We start from the raw sequence: 12,599 nt of genomic DNA, 5'->3' as shown, positions 1-12,599 counted from the left end.
TTTGATACTGTATTTTCGGCAACTGGAAAGTACTATGGTGGTGGGCGGTGGTTAATGCAGGTTTAGGGTTGATGTAGAGACAATGGTGAGAAATCTGTTGTTTATTCTTTCTCTTAGTTTTCCTATCTAAAATGACCACTGATCATTATAGGAATTGTGATACAACATCCCCTTCCCCCATCAAAAATGTGCACTCCGCATGGTGTCAAAAATCATTAGTGGGTTTCTGAAGCGGGGAAAACGCTAAATGGCGGGAAATATCTGGCAGTTAGTTAACTGTTTCAGTATATCTAGCTTTTGAGCTAGTGGTGGAATGTGTCAAGTTTACAGGGAATTTTAGAAAACCAGAAGTGTTTACATAAAGTTTTGCGTGTGTAGACTTTGACTAGACTTGTGCCGACAGTAGTGTGCGTGGTTGCTGTTAGAGGTAAGTTTGTCGACTATAGGTATTTGGTCTGCTCTCTTTTTTGCAACTCCCTGAGGGTTGAAGTCACTAAATGATGCTAGATATTTTCAGAATAAGCATGCTAATGCAACGCAAAACCTATTATTATAGCAATTTTCTTAGTTTATAATAGCAATGTTCAAACTCTGTCTCTGGGACATTTGTCATGTCCATTATCATGTTTTAATTCCTGCGCTAAGAGGTTGAGACTGAGGTATGCTTAGATAAACAAAAATTAAAATCATAATACTGTATTGAAAAGTCATAGCAGAAGATCAGAGAGAGTGTAATTTTCTTATTTCTATTCTTTACGAAATAAGTTATTAAGACAAGTTTAGTAATAACGAATATTTGTATCGGCTTAGTTCTTTTATTTAGTAATTTATGTATCCTTAAAAGGTGTATGGAAAAATCAGTTCAAGAGAAGCTATGCTTAAATCCTAGCAAGTGGGACGTCTGTACACAGGAACTCTTATTTTACGTAAGAATCCTTGTGTTGTAAGTGGTTCTGCAGACATTCGCATGTGGCAGAGGAAAAAGGAGACGACGAAGTGACTTGCGTATAGCTACAGAATGATCACGCTATCACAGGTATAACCAGTGGGAGCTCCCTTCGCAGCAGAGACCCGGGTTGTCGTGGGTAATATACGGCAGCAGTTGTGATTTTTGACACAGTGCACAAATGCAAGTGCAATATCGAAAACACAACGTATACATTTGCAAACGATACAGTAGTGGTGTTAGAAGTAGGGACTTCATGTCTTCAAATTTATTTTGTAAGGATTTTCTCAGAGTAACATCGTGCGAAACAGATAACACGATAACTAGAAAATGCTTATAGGTGGCACTGGTGGTAAATCACGTGTCCAACAAATATACTGCTCAGGTTTCTTTAGAGTAACCTACTGGAGCTCCAGAACACTTATTAGGTCTCTGGCTGTACCTCCCGTCTTACTTTCGACAATTCTGGACAAAGCCACAGTCAGGGACTTTTAAAATATTACTCCAATTCACTTGCATACCCGCGATGGTGCTGCTGCGGTAGGCTTTTCGCCTCATAGTAAGACGCTGTCCGGTTTGATTCTCAGCTAGAGCGTCTTATGCGTGGAGACATGCGTGAATGGGCGTACCTTCGTTGAAGGTTGTGCGCCAGGGCTGGTAACTCGGCACGTAAAAATCAACTACCAATCATTAGCGGACCGGAGTTCCGCCGTGGCGACCCCTAACCGGGAAAAGCCGAAAGACACAACAACAACTCCAATTCACTTACTGTTAAAAGAATAAATCAACGTGTATTTAAACATTTAACGATTGGCATTGACTAAGGTCCATAATCCTCAGCGATTTACCATAAAATCAAAAACACTTATGATTGACAGGGCAAAGTCAGGGGTGTTATGTGAAACTAGGCACAGTTCAGAGGTAGGTAAGTAGTAGTGGTTAAACACAACTAACTTACTGTGTGCAAAGGGGGTATTTGCATTGGTGCACTTTCCATTAAGCAGACAGAGGACCCATCAACTTTGTGGCAAACGCACTTCAATGTATGTATCAGTTCTGCTCTTGGGGATTTTTTAATTAATGTCTTAATTCCTGGAAAAAAAGTACTCTGTTACCCCCCCCCCCCCATTAATACTGGCCCGTACTAAACTGATCAGTTAGCTCTTCAAAAAACTTAAATCCATATCCCTTGTTCACCTCCCATCACAATGACTTGGGTTCATTACTGATCCGATGGCGTTTCCCATCACTACCCTCATACATTGTTCTGTTGGAGAAGACTGTCCCCAGTATTTTGCAGCTTGCATGGTTATTTTGTTTCAGCTGACCTGGTCCCTCTTCAAGCTGCTCTTTTACCTTTTACTTGATCGGGTTGTTACATTTTTGCTCTTGGAATTATTGTTGGAGTCAATGATTACTTCACAAAATGAATGCCATGCCAGCGATTGTAGTACATGTGTGTATTTGTGTGGGATGTGGCATGCAGTCATGACAGCTTCGGAGAGCATTGCATATTAATAACCACAGTACTCCCTATTTTGGAGCTGTACTTACATAAGGTTCATTGCTCTCCATTAATCACCCACCATTCTGTAGGAATGTTTCTGCTCATGTATTTGCGAGCCTACCAAACTGTCATCCATCCATATTCTTGACGTCTGTGCACTCTACGGCTGAAACAGGCATTGATACATCTGCAGCACTTTTGGGAGTGCTATAGACAAGAAAGCCATACAAAATCTGTAAATTGCATTAGTTTGTAAGGTCCTGTTCACATATACAATTCATGTAGCACTGATCTTTGTACTGTATGATACAGTGGTGTGATAACACACCACAGCAAATGATGTAGTAACACGAGAATCACTGCGGAATAGATTCCTTCATTCCTATTGATTGGTACTGTTTATGGTTATTTCTAGTAGCAACTACATCTTTTGGGGGACGTTTTGAAAGTCTACCCATTTTCTGCAGATTTTTAGGTACAGTACTGTACAGTCTGAGGCTATAAATGTAATTAGTTGAGTTTTATACATTTTATAATATCGGCATACTGCCACATTTGCATATTTTTGTATTGCCATTCGTATTTTGACTTATTTCTCCTGGATTTCAGCCTGCCACATTGTTTGGTTTATTTCATCTTGGAAGCCGGACTGGCGTGTCTCACCGTGTTGTTCCTTTCCCCAGGGCTTCGTATCAGCACCACGCCTGGTCTGTCATGGACCTTTGAGTCTTCCTAGTGTTCGAGGAATAATAGGGGGTTTAATGGAAAAGTACCACTTCAGCTGTCCCACTTCATAAAGCGGCTTAGACTAGCTTTTGACCCAAGCAGTATTATTACCACTGTCTAAAATATGTCTTAAGAACTCTTACAGTACTTGGCAGCTAAAAAAAATTGTTTCCATTTTCCAACGTTCTTTCCTGGCCATGGTATAGAAGCATCATTACTTTCTTTTCCTACATTTATGGTGAATCTCTAGGTGCTGTTTTTACCTTTTGACAATAGAATCCTTGGTGTGGTTTTATGTTGTCTTGAAAATTCAGGGCTGTTCCCACTGGTCACCCAATGGTTCTTACATGTTACCTTTTGGATAAGACCCAGGTGGCACACTGGGCCAACTTCATATCATCCTCAATGCTGGTTCTTTCTGGAGTTCCACAGATGATGGTATTTACACTGCTTTTTATGCACTTTATTTGTCAGTAATATGCCTTACAGTTGTGTCACTTCAAAGCTAATTCCATATGGTAATTGGTCAGCTGTATTCTGTTTTCATCCTAATATGACTGAGATCACAGTAAGCATTCAGTCAAGCTTCAGTCAGTTTTAAAACTGGCTGGATAATTCTGCACTTTTGACAATCCAATGAAAATAAAAGCCATGCTCTTTACAAGAAACAGTCTTGGCTTATTAAATTAGACTTGCAAACTGTAATAGAAGGTAGGGGTTGACATAATGGTCAAGGTATTACCTCATAGACAAAAGGTATAGGATCTGATCCTCACTAAGGGGAATTAGTTAAGCTTAAAATGGTTCACAAAGGCAGCTAGCCTAGTACTTATGAACCTTAGGAGTGCCCAGTTAGGTAATATTACTTGGGCTCATTTCTGACCATGACCAGAAATTCAGTCAACATGTTAAAGCTGTCACTCTTTTAACCAATCAAAAGTCTAAGCTCATGTGAGACATCTAAATTAGAAATTAGAATGCAACTATAATAGGATAACTGAGTTTGCCTCTAGTCATCCTTCCAGGGCAAACAACTGCATTACACAAAGATTCTTGCATGAGCTAGTGTCCAAGTTGTGCTTAACCATTAATCATTTAAAAAAATCGCATTCAGTTCTTTGCCGTCTCTTATCCATTCAATTCACTATTAAAACAAGAAATAATTAAGCTGCATTATGCAAAATAGTGTGGTGGATGACAGCTTACAGAGAGAGACCCGTTCAATAACATGTATAGTGCAACTGTGCTACTATAGAAAATAATGTGATATGTATTGCATTCAAATGATCACACAGTTTCAAGCAAATGAGTGCTAACACACTACTGAGAGTTGCTACATATGCAAATGATAGCAGAAATGGCAGCAAAGTTCAAAAACATGTAAAATATCAGAAGGAGTCACAGCAATCAGTTTATTTGTATACCATTATTTCTTGGTCAACATTGTTATCATTTAGTCACTCAAAACATGTCTGCACCCACTCTGAATACTAGTGTCCGTGATGCTGTATGCAGACATTCTCCAGGTCACAGAAGGTCCATTACTGGTTGACATACTGTCATTTTCTAGATCCAGACATAGTTAACCACTTGCATGTTTAAAAAGATATCCCACTGGATACAAAAATTTGTGTAACATTAGCCATTCTTGCCACAGTAATCCTCCAGTACCCACAGAAAAGACACGCTAGGAGTTTTGCAGCTCTTGGCCCTGCAAATCCTGCACCAGTTTGTTGATGTTATGCTGATGCATGTAGTAGAGCAGATTTTGTTTCTATGGATAGCACAGGACAGAACCACCACCACATATGCATTGTATGACATAACCTGTTTCCTGGTCCTGAGGGTCACCGACTGCATATATAATACCAGGTTATAGGTTCATAGGCAAGTACTAGGCTATCTGCCCGAGGGCATCTATAAGAATAGCCAGAATATGTTGGCTTTTGCCGCCTCCTTAGATTAGTTCCCTATGCCTCTGTCCATCAGAGCCACTGCAGTGATCCCTGGGGTAAATTTTCTGTTTCCCATCCACTCGTCAAGGTTTCTCTTGAGTGTTAGTGAGGGGCTCTGCCTAATGTAGATTGGAATCCTGTTCCGAAGCATGGGGAGTCTCTGGGACAGGAATCTATCCCTCCAGCACGTCCTATTTATCGTTGTGGTGAGATTTAGATCCCTAGAGCGTGTGGCTCTCAGGGATTTTTTTTTTTTAGGTGGAGCATGTCCATCAATTCTGGGATGGGCATGGCCTTGTATGTCAGGCAGAGCTCACCTCTGAGTAAGCGGTATGCAAGTGAGTACAGCTGGAGTTTCTTCAGTCGGGCTGCATAGGGCATCAGTCTGAGGCCAGTAATCCTCTTGTTGAGGTACTTTTGTGGTCTTTCCAGTTGTTGCAGGTGTCTTGTAAGGTACATCCCAAATGGGGCGTTGTACTCTATGATGTGTCTGATAAGTGATGAGTAGAGGAGCATAATAACCTCTTTTTGTTCTAGATGTGAACCCTTTTGTGATTAGGTGGGCCACATAGAAGGATTTTCTAACCACCTTGGCAATATGACTATAAACGGAGAGATTACTATTTACTTGGGTCCCCAGATCCCTTATTACATTTTCTGTATTTAGGGGACTACCGCATATGTGGTAGTTTGCGGGTACTTTGTTTTTTTCCAAAGGGGATGACTATGCACTTGTTGACATTTAGCTTGAGGCCATGATTTTGACACCAGCTATCCGTCTCAGTGAGACCCTTCTGGAGGATGTCTGTATCAGCCAGAGTGTCAGTTATGGCCCCCAGTTTGCAGTCGTCTGCGAATTTTGTCAACCATAGACCTCCTGTGCTTGCCTGTACCTCCGAGAAGTATATACCGAACTAACTTAAAAATGTGATATCTGTACTTTTCTTCTTTCTTAATTCAGACTGTAACACTTTTGTAAGCTATAGTGCCAGTAGTTCAATGGGTAGCACACTTGTCTTTGCTGCTGGAAGATCAGAAACCGCGAGGACAAAGGCTGAACACAATCAACTACAGAGACAGAACATAGGAATTTCTAACCCTGCCTGCCTAGGAAAGATATATACTACAGTAGAACTGAACTCTGTCAAACTTTTGGTTACGCTTTGAGAATAGTCAATGACTTCAGACTTTCAGATTTCATTTATGCTTTTTTTTCCATTCATATTTGTACTGCTGCTGGCTGCCTGCTGAAAGGCTACTCTAGCACTATACACTCAGAAAAAGGAACCAAAGACTGATATTGCATCTTGCCAGTTCTAAGACTGTCAAATCCAAAGGTTTCCAAAGGAAAACATTCTCAGTGAAGGAAAGTGGTGCATGCCAGACAGAAGTATTTAAGCAGGACTCTCTGCAGCTGAGTTAGACTTCAGCCTAGAAGAGGAACCAGCATCAATGTGCAAGGAATCATCTGCTTTGTGGATGTCCAAAAGAGAGTTGATAGAGAATTCAGAACTATTTGTGTCCATTAGGGACCAAAGGACTTTGGACTGAATACTGACTACTTGATTTGTTGCATGCCTTACCATACTGCCAAGAACTAATGTAAGTAATTAGATTTCTTTGTTCTGATTTTCCTGCTGTATAGCAGGTTCATTTTTATTTGATGCCCACTCGAAATTAAGTTGATCATGTATTTCTCATGTTCTAATACATTCTATTTTTTATACAAAATTCATCTTGGTACATGCTAGCTTTTTTAATTTTGGCTCGATTGTAACCTAGAGCAACAGGATTTGGAAAGGGGGGCAAATAAATGTTGAGTTGTCTTACTCTCACCCAAAGACAAATGCATAGCTCATAAAGTGTTACATTCCAGCCTAATTGTTCTGACAAAGGTTATTTCAGTGGCAAGCCTTTCCAGCATTCCTGAACAGTTGCCCGATGGCTGCACTCTGGAAGCTTTCAGGAGGGTGGAGGGTGCCTGGCATTCAGTACAGAAGCTTGGGGAGGCCATTACTTCAGATGCTTGAGCGTCATTACCAGAGGCTATTCCACTCCCTTCGAATTTGTTCCAAAAATGAAACAAAAATCACTTCCTGATGTTCCACCCTATCAGAGAAGAAAAGCCATAGTGGAGATCAAAAAGCTGCTTCTAAAGAGGGTCATCCAAGAAGTCCCACCAGACCAAAAAGGTTCTGGGGTCTACTCGAGATTCTTTTTAGTGCTGAAGAAAAATGACCTCAGGCCCATTCTAGATCTCAGAAAACTGAATGTAAAACAGACCAAATTCTGGATGGTGATGGTGCAGACCATTCTACCTCTTCTGAGAAAGGATGATTGGATGTGCTCATTGTACCTCATGATGCCCAGTATCCCATAAAATAGTGAAGTGTTCCAGGAGGTTCCTGCACTTCTGTCTGGGAATGAGTCATTACCCGTTCCAAGTGCTGCCCTTTGTCTTCACTACAGCCCCCTCAGGTGTTCATCAAGTGTATGGCAGTGGCAGCGGCAGCAGCCTGGCTCAGGCTGCAAGAATTCTGTATCTTCCCTTACCTGGATGATTGGCTTTTTACAGTAACCTGAAGGGTGTCTCTAATATAGGTGAAAGACTATCTGCTGAAATTGTGGATGTTCTTGAGCATCACTGTGAATTTTGAACAGTCTAGCCTGGAACCAGTTCAGTTGTGGAATTTATTGAATGCCATCTGGACACAATCAGTCAGATTGTCAAGTTGCCCCCTCCAGAATTGTGTCATTACAGTTTCAAGCCATTCACCTTCTTTAGTTCCCCAGCTTCTGGGCCTGATTGCTGCTACTATGTCTTGTTCATTTGGGAAGGTTTTTCATGAGATTTCTTTACTAGACCTTTTCAGTCTAATGGTCAATTATTTCCCATCCAATGAACTTCCCCAGTTTGGCTCACCAACATATGCCATTGACACTTATTGGTGCCTGAGGTCAGAATAGGTTTCCATGAGTCATCCCTTTATTTTTCCTTCAGGTAAAGGGCACTGTAACATGGACAGTTCCCTCCTGAGGTGGGGATGAGGGCAGTTCAAGTGGTAGACAACCCAAGGTACCTGGTCCCCTTTAAATGCCCGCCTACACATCAGTGTCTTGTAGATGAGAGCACCTAGTACTACAGGCCTTTCAGGACTTCTTCCCCAAGGGCATGATAGCCATACAGACCGACAACATGGTAGTGGTTTGACATATAAACAAGCAAGGGGGGACCTGATCCTACCCCTCGTGTCAAGAGGCCATGATAGTGTGAGAATGGGAGATGGCCTTGCAATGCTTACTGAGAGCAGTGCACATTCTAGTGAAATCCAACATACTGTTAGACACCTTGCGCAGTAGCATCCTCATGCTGCATGAGTGGTCCCTCAATCCATTAGTGACAGTGTTCAGCAGTTGGTGTTGGCCCTGCTGTGACCTCTTTGCATTTCCTTCCAACACTAAATGCAGTAGCTTCTTCGCCCTGATTCCTCCAAAGGGACAGTCACCAAGGGATGCTGTACTGTATGATTGGTCCTTGGGTTTCCTGTATGCAGATCATCCTACACCCCTGATAATAAAGTTCCTACGGAAAGCAGTTTGCTGCAGAATGACCATGATCCTCACAGCTTCCTTTTGGCCCTGATACGTATGGCACCTGCCTTGGGTTCTGGATCCAGTTTCCAAATTGATATCCCATCCTTCAGGTCAGCCTCACCTGAATATTAAATCCCTCATGTTGACCTCTTGGTTCCCCCAATTCCAATATGGCCAGAGATCCCAGGCTTTCCAAGGGAGTTGTTTATATGCTCTCCACCTCTCAAAAACCTTCAACCAGAAAGATATATGCTAGAAAGTATCAAGAGTTTACGTTCTTACCACAACGTTCCATCTGTGTTGTCCATTTTCATTCATCCTTAGCATATAGGACTTGGATCAAATCCTCAGATCTGACTCTGCCGCTATTTCAGCTCATGGAAGCCGACAAACTCTCAAGCTCCTCCCTACCCATGATGCTCTGGTCCCCATTCCCCTCAGATAATATATATAGCTTGATACAGAAAATAGCAGAAGAAATAGGAAGCCCTTCAAAGTGCCATCATTGGAGTTCAGCACCTAAGGAACATAAGGTGTCTAATGTGTCCTCATGTACTTGCTTCTTCCTATAGGTGAGGGGGTAGGACGGTGGAGAGTTGAGGAGGAATGAAAATGGGCAACACAGATGGAACATTATGGTAAGAATATAATTTCTTCATCTGATGTTGCCAATTTGCATTTATCCTCAACGTATGGGACAGAGTTCCCAGCTACCTAAGCCCTGGGTGGGCCCTAAGAAGGATGTTCCTGAGAACGTATGTACTAAAGGCCACTCTTCCCCTTGAGACCAGATCCAATTTACAGTGATTGATTAAGGTATTTGGTTTGAACAAGTAGCAGCTGCACAAATATTATCCATGGAAGCTCTGGATAGGAAAACTGTAGAAGTAGCCATAGATCTAGTAGAATAAGCCTTTACATGTCTCTGGAGGGGAATTTTCAATTTTTGTATACAAAGGAAATATATTCCGTAATCAATTTATCTATAAAAATTTTAGTGACAGCTTCCCCTAATCTATGATATGCAAAGAAAACAAAAAGTTGGTCTGCTTTCCTCAAATCCTTCGTATGGTGTAAGTAAAAATGTAACTGCTTGTGTATGTCCAGTAAATGTAACAAGTATTCTCCTTTGTTACTGAAATTTGGGAAGAATACGGGGACATTAATGGTCTGGTTAATATTTGATTCTGACACCACCTTCAGTAGAAAGGAAGCATTGGTATATAAAGTAACTATATCCTTATTAAGTAAGTAGGTTTTGATGATAATGCTTGAAGTTCTGATATTTTTATGGCTGAAGTTATAGCAACCAGTAAGGCTGTCTTCCAAAATAAAAATTTTAACTCGCATTTAGCTACAGGTTCAAAAGGAGACTGAGTCAGGGCTTGTAGTACTAGACTTAAATCCCATGGGGGAAATAGGCTCATTAAAAGGGGATCTCTGCAACAAGAGTACTCTTCAAAAATACTTTGCAAATTTTAGAGGAAGCCAAAGTAGAATTCCTGAATCTCACATGGAAATTTGAAATCGCTGCTAGCTGCACATCAATCATAGATGAACTTGCACCGTCATTGAACAACCAAGCTAAAAAATTAAGGACTGCGTGAATAGGAGCTGTAAAGGGATCTGTGTGACTTTGCTCTGCCCAAAAGACAAAACGTTTTCATTTGCTTTTGTACAATTTTTCTGGTGGATGGCTTATGGGATGATAATAAAATGGAATGGACTGGGGAAGAAAGCATGTTTTGCCTGGCCATCAGCGGAATTGGAGAAACCTTATGGTCAGCCTGAGGCTTGGAATGTCTGGGTGAACCAGTCCCATCAGATGAGACAGAAGGTCTGGAGTCAGATTCAGAATCCAAGGTGGGGACAGAGGATGAGGCCAAAGTAAGGGGAACCATACTTGTTGAGGCCAGTAAGGTGCAATGAGGATGACTATGCTCTTCAGTCTGGTTGCATTCTGTAGAAACATGGGAATCAAAGGAGTTGGGGAATAGGCGTATAACAGAATGGGGGGCCAATCATGGAGAACAGAATCCCTCGGTGACTCCACCATCAGGGGGACTAGGGCAAAGAAGCTGCTGTACTTGTTTAGGGAAAATGCAAACAGATCGCAGCAAGGCTGACTCCGTTGATGGAAGATCATTTCCACCACCTTGTGATTGAGGAACCACTCATGAGGTAGTAGGATGGACCTGCTGAGTTTTTCTGCTATCTCATTGGACTTCCCCGGAATCTGCATTGCCATCAAAAAACAATTGGAGGCTATTGGCCATTGGCACACTCTGAGAGCTTCCAGACACAGGGGCTAAGATCTGGTTCCTCCTTGTTTGTTGATAAACAGACTACTGACATATTGTTTGTCTGAATCGCAACTTACAACTGTCCCAAAAAGGAGAGAGTCTTGGAATGCTTGTAATGCTAGAAGCACTGCTCTCATTTCTAGAACATTGATATGCAGATTGACCTCTTCGGGGGACCAAGCACCTTAGACTGTCTTCCCCAGGTAATGTCCCCCCAACTCAGTCTGGAAAGTGTCTGTGGTCATTATGACCTTGGGCTGAGGAAGTATGAACAGTCGATTGGAGCTGGGAAGACTGTATCCACCATGAGAGGTAACTTTTGCATATTTGAGTCATGCTTATCTTTGTGGACATAGGGTGAACTGAAAAGGGACCACTGTGTTTGGAGCATCCATTGTAATATTCTCATGTGATACCTCACCAGGGGTACTAGGATTATGGCTGCAGACATCGAACCTAGAGCCTGTAGAACTATTCTGGGTGAAGTCTTCATACTGCAGATGATACTATTGATTTGGTTTCTGATGGTCTGTATTCAGTACAATGGAAGCGACCCAACCATGGATTGTTTGTTGAAGATTGAGCCTATGAATTCCAGTTTCTGAGTGGGTTGCAAGTTTGATTTGTTGTCATTTACAGTGATTCCAATATTTTAAACAAGTTCTCAGTACCTGGTCTGTTGCTTGTACCAACTGATGCCTGGTTGGGGTGGTGATAAGCCAGTTGTCTAAATATGGGAACACCTGGATTCCCTGCTGCCTTAGATGCACTGCTACTATTGCCATGCATTTGGTAAACACCCTGGGGGCTGTGGTGAGAACAAAGAGCAGTGCTCTGAATTGATAGTAACTGGCTTCCACTCAGAAGCGTAAGAACACAATGGACCATCTGTTTATCTTTATATGATAGTACATGTCCTGGAGGTCCACAGAGCATATCCAGTCATCCTTTCCCAGAAAGGGTAGAATGGACTGTACCCTGACCATCTGGAACTTAGTGTTCATATTTAACTTGTTTAGCTCCGTGAGATCCAAAATCGGTCTCCAGTCCCCTGTCTTCTTTGGAACCTAAAAGAACCTTGAGTAGGTTCCGGATCCTATTTGGTCTGGTGAGACCTCTTGGATGACCCTCTTTGCATGCAGCTGTTGAATTTGCTGAGTTGCCAGCTCCCTCTGACTGGGTGGAACACCGGGGAACTTTATAATCAATGGGGGCATGAGGAAAAAGGGTATGGTATATTCTCTGGTGGTAATTCTCTGCATCCAAGTGTCATTTATTATATTTATCCAGACTGTTTGGTGCAGGGAAAGTTGATCCCCGACTGCCTCTAGAGGAAGACCATTGGGCCTCCTTTCAGAAGTGCTGATAGGGCCTGTCAAAGACGTTATCTCTGGACCCTGGATTCTGTGGACCTTCTCTGCCACGAGGGTGTCTTCTGCCATTACCATTTTCCCCTCTGCCTGTGGGAGGACTGGTTCCACGTGTATCTTGGAATGTACCTTGAGATTTCTTGAGCCACATTTTTGTGACTTCCCCATTGATTCCTTGAAAAGGATAGTGGGGGGGGG

This window comes from Protopterus annectens, chromosome 9.part0, assembly GCF_019279795.1.
Source record: "Protopterus annectens isolate FY-2018-M chromosome 9.part0, PAN1.0, whole genome shotgun sequence".
NCBI classification, from domain to species: domain Eukaryota; kingdom Metazoa; phylum Chordata; order Ceratodontiformes; family Protopteridae; genus Protopterus; species Protopterus annectens.
The sequence above is the reverse complement of the archived record's forward strand: the minus strand, read 5'-3'. Positions refer to the sequence as shown.